Source organism: Jaculus jaculus, chromosome 17 (genome assembly GCF_020740685.1).
Source record: "Jaculus jaculus isolate mJacJac1 chromosome 17, mJacJac1.mat.Y.cur, whole genome shotgun sequence".
NCBI classification, from domain to species: domain Eukaryota; kingdom Metazoa; phylum Chordata; class Mammalia; order Rodentia; family Dipodidae; genus Jaculus; species Jaculus jaculus.
The window spans coordinates 35,793,335-35,800,981 of NC_059118.1; the positions used below are offsets into that span (position 1 = coordinate 35,793,335).

Sequence of the window (7,647 nt, forward strand, 5' to 3'; positions counted from 1 at the left end):
ATAATAACTCACTGACCATAATAAACAGTAAATAGTAATATAATCAGAAAACATGATATTACCATATTATGATGACCAGGATGGGGGAACAATTCTAATATATGTATATTCACCTATCAGTAGCTCACAGGGAATTGTACTCAGACTTTATGAGAATTAAAAGGTAATAGTTTCATAATATTATTATTTTATTTTAATTTTTTGTTTATTTATTTATTTGAAAGTGATAAAGAGGGAGAGAGAAAGAGAGAGAGAGAGAGAGAGAGCGAGAGAGAGAGAGAGAGTGAGAGAGATAGAGAGAGAGAGAGAGAGAGAGAGAATGGGCATGCCAGGGCCTCTAGCCACTGCAAATAAACTCCAGACACATGGGAATTAAGCCTCGAACCAGGGTCCTTAGGCTTCACAAGCAAGCGCTTAAGCACTAAGCCATCTCTCCAGCCCTCATAATATTATTTTTAAATGCATGAAATAAAATCTATAAATGATAAATGTGTCTGCTTCTTATAAGAAAAAAAAAATCAATTTTATCTAGAGGCCTATATCCCTGATGAACTTAGATGCAAAGATCCTAAATAAAATCCTCCCAAACCAAATTGAACAACACATGAAAAGCATTATCCACCTTGATCAAGTAAGCTTCATCCCAAGGATGCAGGGATGGTTCAACATATGGAAATTGGTCAATGTAATACACCACATAAATAAATTTAACCCTAAGAATCACATTATCATGGCAATTGATGCAGAGAAGGCCTTTAATGAAATACAACACCACTTCATCATGCAAACAATATGGTGGGTGTCAAATTTCAAGAGATTTCATGGCCAAAATGATCTCTTCATTCAAAAGGAAAAGCATAACTTGAGTGATGATTTGGTGCCAATGAAAAATGGTGGAATTGGAATAAAGGTAATGTACATGGATGAGGAACATCTGTTTAGCGTGGAGTAGATCACAGCCATGTTGTTGACCAAGTTGAAAGAAATGGCCTACAGCAATCTCAAGAAGCCAGTAACAGACTGCGTCATCTCAGACCCTTCTTCACAGATGCCAGTTGGAGATCCTATTAGGTGCTGCACAGATCGTTGGCCTGAACTACTTGAGACTTATGAATGACATGACAGCTGTTGCTTTGAATTATGGAATTTATAACCAGGATCTCCCAAGCCCCTATGACAAACCTTGGATAGCAGTCATTGTGGATATGGGATACTCTGCTTTCCAAGTATCTGCCTGTGCTTTTAACAAAGGAAAACTAAAGGTTCTGGGAACAGCTTTTGACCCCTTCTTAGGAGGACATAACTTTGATGAAAAATTCGTGGAGAATTTTTGTGCAGATTTTTAAACTAAGTACAAGTTAAATGCAAAACCCAAAATCTGAGCAGTCCTTCATTTCTATCGAGTCTGAAAAGTTGAAAAAGCTAATGAGCTCCAACAGTACAAACCTTCCACTGAATATTGAAGGCTTTATGAATGACAAAGATGTCTCAGGAAAGATGAACAGGTCACAATTTGAAGTGCTGAACTCCTACAAAAAGAAAAAAAAACAAAAACAAAAACAGAAGCCCCTTTATTCATTGATGGAACAACTGACCTGAAGGTAGAAGATGTGAGAGCTGCTGAGATAGATTGTTGGAGGCGCAACACGAATTCCAGCTGTGAAAGAACAGATTGCCAAATTCTTTGGACAAGATCTTAGCACACACTGAATGCAGATGAAGCGGTAGCCAGGAGATGGGCACTACAGTGCGCAATTCTTCCTCCAGCATTTAAAGTGAGAGAACTTTCTGTCACAGACTCAGTTCCTTTTCCAATTATCTCTGGTGTGGGACCATGATTCAGAAGACACTGAAGGTGTTCATGAGGTTTTATTTGGAACCACACTCTCCTTTCTTCAAAGCCCTCACCTTGTTAAGAAGAGGGTCTGTTGAGCTAGAAGCTTCCTATTCCCATCCTCAAGGAGTTCCATGTCCAGAAGTCAAAATAGGTAGCTTTATGTAGTCCAGAATGTTTCTACACAGAAAGACGGAGAAAAATATAGAATGAAAGTCAAGGTCCTAGTTAACACGCATGACATTTGCTCGGTGTCCACCTCATCCATGGTAGAGAAAGTCTCCACAGGAGAGGGTGATGTGTCCTCTGTCGATGGAGATGTGGAGTGTCCAAGCAGACCACCAGATAGCACAGACTCTGATAACAATATCCAGCAAGACATCAGTGAAGCTGGAGTACAACCCCGAGTATAAACTGATGGTCAACAAGCCTTACAGTCTCCCCCTTCACCTGAACTTACCTCAGAAGAAAACAAAACCCCAGATGCTGACAAAGAAGATGAACATAATGTTGACAAGTCTCTGGAAGCTAAAAAATACCCTGAAATAAAAGTGGTAAATGTTGAGCTACCTATTGAAGCCAACTTGGTCTGGAAGTTAGGAGAAGACTTCATAACATGTATATCGAGACAGAGAGAAGATGATAATGCAAAATAAACTAGAAAAAGAAAGAAATGATACTAAAAATGCAGTGGAGGAGAATGTGTATGAGTTCAAGGACAAACTGTGTGGGCCATATGAAAAATTTATATGTGAGAAGAAACATCAAAAATTTGGGGCACTGCTCACTGAGACTGAAGACTGGCTCTATGAAGAAGGAGAGGAGCACCCTAAGCAAGCATATGTTGACAGGCTGAAAGAGTTAAAGAGAATGGACATTCCAGTTAAAGTCCAATTTCAAGAAGCCAAGGAAAGGCCAAAAATGCTTGAAGAACTGGTACACAGGCTGCAGCAGTGCACCAAGATCTCAGCCGACTTCAGAAACATAGATGAGAAATGCAACCATATTGATGAGTCTGAAATGAAAAAAGTTGAAAATATGTTAATGAGGTGATGGAGTGGACAAATAATGTCATGAGTGCCCAGGCGAGGAAGAGTCTTGACCAGGACCCAGTTGTACGGGCTCAGGAAACCACAGCAAAGACCAAGGAATTAAACAATGTGTGTGAACCTGTCATAACACAACCCACAACAAAAATCGAATCACCTAAACTGTAGAGAAAAATGTTGACAAAAAGGAAGATGTTCTAGAAGGCAAAAGTAATTGTGGTGCTGAATTTCCGCATTAGAATGGACAGTGCTACTCGAAGAGAAGAGCTCTGTAACTATGGACTTGGACCAGGTGGCAGGACGCGCATTCCTCCAGCTAATAAAATATTTTTTCCATAGCATGTGGTTCTACATAAGAGACCAAGACTATTTATAATTTCTTTTTTAAGAATGATTAGACATTTTTTGTATTATATGAAGAATCTACAAAAAGGTAACATCCTGTCCTAACAAACATGTGTGGATGTTTATAAACAAGACAAAGTCTGACTCATAAGGGTTTTCAAAAATTAATTCCAATAGACTGATTTTGCTTTCATATTAGTACAAATTCAGTTAGTAAAACAAGCTTAGTGAAATGTGTTAGCAGCATGCGAAACTAAGTTCTATCTCACTGTACAGTATGTTGTTGTATGAAGGTGAGGAAGAAATGATACTATTGTAAATTGATTGTGAAACTCTGTGAGCTTTAGAATAAAATTCATCCTCTGGAGTCATTTCTAAAACAGAAAGAGACGAAGACCTGAATCTTGGAAATTTAGTGGTTTCAACTTCATTGAAACTTATTAACCAACTTTCCTATATGAATTTACTTTGTCAGGACAGGATGTTACCTTTTTTGTAGATTTGAAAATCTATCTAACTTTGGTTACATATAGTGCTTCAGAATAAAGAAATAGATCTGAATCACTGACAATTTCAAAATGGTTAACCTACCCAGAAATAGATCAAATATTCAGGGGACAAGTTGTGAAAATATGATTTCTTTCTAGCAATTTTAAGTATATATATAAGACAGTAACTGCAAAGATATTTAAAACATAATGATCTTAAGGTCGACGGTTTAATGACAAAAATCCCCAGTGATACATAATTAGAAAGATGAAGCTCAATATAAAAATGATAGATAGAAAATATACTCATTAATCTCAAAGATTACTCTGACCTGAAACCTGGGAATTTTACATGTATTCCTAGTGCAACTGAATGTGCCGTAGCCACAGTAACTGCTGTATGTGTTGTGAGGGAACATGAATATACTTCTGTTGGGATATGATTTATAATGCAGTGAATATTTTTATAGGGTTTCAGTCATATCCTTCCTCAAAGAAATTTTTGTCTCAACTACACTGTTGAAAATTAGAACCAAAAGCCCAAAGATATTTTTTACTAAAACTCATATAGAAACATGGTAATATTCTCAAAAAAAATGGAGGTAAATTTGTGTGAATCTCAAAGAAAATACTAATTTTTGCAAAGATTTCTAGCTATATAAAAATGCATTACTACCTTGCAATTTCAAAGTTTTTCTATCCCCCAAATTTAGAGAAAACAGAGTGATAAAGAATGAAGCATAGCTACAAAGATAGTTCAATTCAAGGTCACTCTGCCACAGACAACTGTTTTAATATCTTTCCTTACACCGCTAATATCGGGAATTAAGTTCTTCTAATTTTGTTTAATTTAAGGATTTTTTTTTTTACTTTTGTAATGTAGATGTAATCCAACTGACAATTGCTAGTCGAGTTTCTTGTAAACTGGAGATGCTGTGGTTAAACACATGCATATATTTCTCATTTGAGCTTTGCCAATAATTCCCATGCATTGTATTATAACAAGCTCCAAGAGAAGATAGGAAATTTCAAGGTCTTGTCACATGTGTCTAATCTTTTCTTTTAAAACTTACTTTAGAAATTTTACTCAAAAAATGTAATGGGATCTATTTTTCAAGTAAATTTTTGGGGTGGTGTGATGAGAGGGATTTGAATACTGAAAAAACAAGGAAAAAAATACAGTAAATGTCACTACATACCCTATGTTCCTGGGGCAACCTAACTAGCCTCTTCCCTGGACAACAGCCCAACACTGTTCATCCCATGTGCAGCCAGAGTCACCATTTCAATTTGCCTAGATGGAATCATGGCATGTCATAGAGATTTGTGTAAATTAATCAAACATAATTAATGATTTGGATCCAAGGTTGGAAAGTTGGATGAGTATAATTGCAGAAGAAGTAGCAAGAAGATTTGGAAGAAAAATGTGCGTGAATGTCTCAGACTAATTCCCTAAATGTTCACCTTGGCATCTATGGAAAAGGAAGTTGTAAATAGTCAAGGAGATCGTGTATTAATCAGACCTTCTTTCATTGTGACAAACACCTGTAAGAAACAATGCAGAGGATGGAAGACCTAGTTTGGCTCATTGTTTCAGAGTTTTTGCCCAAAGTGGGCTGGCTTCATGGCTATGGATTTGAGGTGTGGCTTACTACCACAGTGTGGGAGTACATGTCTGAGCAAAGCAGCTCAGCTTATGGGAGACAAGAAGTAGAAAGAGGAAGGGGTGGGGGACAAGATACATCTTTCCAAAGCATGTCTCCAGTGAGACTCCACCTTCCAGAGTTCCACTACATCACAATAGACTATTCAAATTTTGAGTGCATCAGTGGATTACGTTATTGCTTATGTTTATATGTAGCTGTCATACCTCTGATCATGCAGCCATCTGGTTGTAAGCTCATTGTACAGGAACTGCTTCTAGCTTATACTTACTAGGATGAATATCTGTTCAGAATTTTGATTTATTTTCACATTCTAGTTCTGTACTGATGGAATTCCTTATGCTATGCTATCCCTCATGTCATTGCCTCTGACCCAGGACCTTGATAGCAGGACCTTGATTTAGGCTGAAGAAGTAAAGCAACAGGTATATGTCAATTTCAATGGAAGCACTGTACTTTTAAAAAGTTGGGGCAACTATTATTATAATCAGTTACAGCTCTATTTGGCATACATAATCTTATAAGATAAGGCATTTTCATAGTGGAAAAAATGGATTCTGGGTTCAAGGTAAATTAGTGGAAGGAGCTGAGATTTGCTTTGTGACTGGTCCCATTAAAGTTTTAATTTTGTTTCCAATCAGGAAATGTTCCCAACAAAAACAAGTGGGTTCATTGCTTTGGAAGTTTGGAGTAACACAGTAATTTTGGCTTTGTCATGCAGCTAGGGAAATTGTGAAAAACAAGATTCTGACATTAAATAAGTTATTAGCTTTGTTTAATACAATATCTGGGTTTCTTTTGTATAAGGATGCTATGATTTCAATATGAAAGTTTCCCCCCCACAAGCTATGTGCTGAAGTTGGTCTTCATCTGGTGGCACTATTTTGAGAACTTGTGGAAAATTTAACAGACATCACCTAGGTAGAAAAGATCCTATTGGCTGTGGCTTTGAAGGTTCTATCTGATTCTGGAGTCCCCAATCTACCCTCCACTTTCTGCCTGTCACAAAGTGAAGTCTCTGCCTTTGCATGTTCCTATGGTGTTCTCCCGAGGAACACAGGAACAACTGACCATGGACAGTACTCTAAGAAATGATGAGGAAATCAGAACAAATCTGTCCTCCTTTACATTGCTCTCTAGGACATTTTGGTTGCAGAAACAAGAAAAGCAACTGAGACAAATAGGACTAAGAGGAGCCTGGTGGACTCTGAGGACTGGGATGCCATTTTTGTGTCAATACAACTGCAGGTAGGAACTGTGCGGCACTGCACTCCCAGTGATACAAGACCGCCAAGCACTCGGGTCCCTCACCATGAAAGCCAGGGTATTTCAGTGCATATTCTCTTTATTGTATAAGAAACTGGCTAGTTCTATGTGAACCTGCAGTAGGAAACAAAAAATTAGCAGAAATGGTAGTACTAACATTTACCATGATCTTCTGTTTTGTGTGTTATATGTACTTTATTTTATTCATATGTACAGTGTACTATTGAAAAAATTATTTATTTATTTGCAGAGAGAGAACAAAGACAGAGACACAGACAGAAAGAGAGTTGGCACGCCAGGGCCTCTAGCTACTGCAAACAAACTCTAGATGCATGTGTCACTTTGTGCATCTGGCTTTATGTGGGTATCGAGGAATCAAACGTAGGTCATTAGGCTTTGCAGGCAAGTGAGTTAACCACTGAGCCCCATGGAGTGTAATTTTATTTAGCCAGATATGAAAATAAAATCATATAATTTTCAGAACAGTTAATGGAGCTAGAGATCATCATGTTGAGCAAACCAAATATCTCTTCTGTGGAATTTAGGAGTACGAAGAGCACCAGAGCAAGAGTCATCAGTCCAGATGTGGAAAGAAAAGGAGCGGGGATAAGAAAGCATACCTTAGAAAGTAAGTTATGGTTAATGGACCTTTTATCATGTGTGCAATGGTCATAATGAACCTAATACCTTATACAATTGAAATAGTTATTTTTAAAAACGCTCAGCTTTGGTGACACACTTCTAGGCATCATGCCCGCAACAAAACAAAGCTCATTTTTTTCATAGAGTTAAAAAATTGAAAAAAAAGTATAAAACTAAACACCAAAGAAAAAAGCAAAAAATATTAAAAAATAAAAGAATAAAAAAGGAAAGAAAATATTACATTTTCATGTATATTTGTTTTAGTTTTTACTCCAGAATTTTATGAAATAACTATCCTACCTCCAAATCCTCATTTTTGTTCCACTGCCTATACCTGGATTGTTGCAAAAGCTTCTGGT

General features: G+C 37.2%; 1 pseudogene; it reads left to right on the top strand.

Annotated features, from left to right (window-relative positions):
- The first annotated feature begins 730 nt into the window (after positions 1 to 730).
- LOC101599201 lies at positions 731 to 3,122 on the top strand (annotated as a pseudogene).
- The last annotated feature ends 4,525 nt before the right edge of the window (positions 3,123 to 7,647 follow it).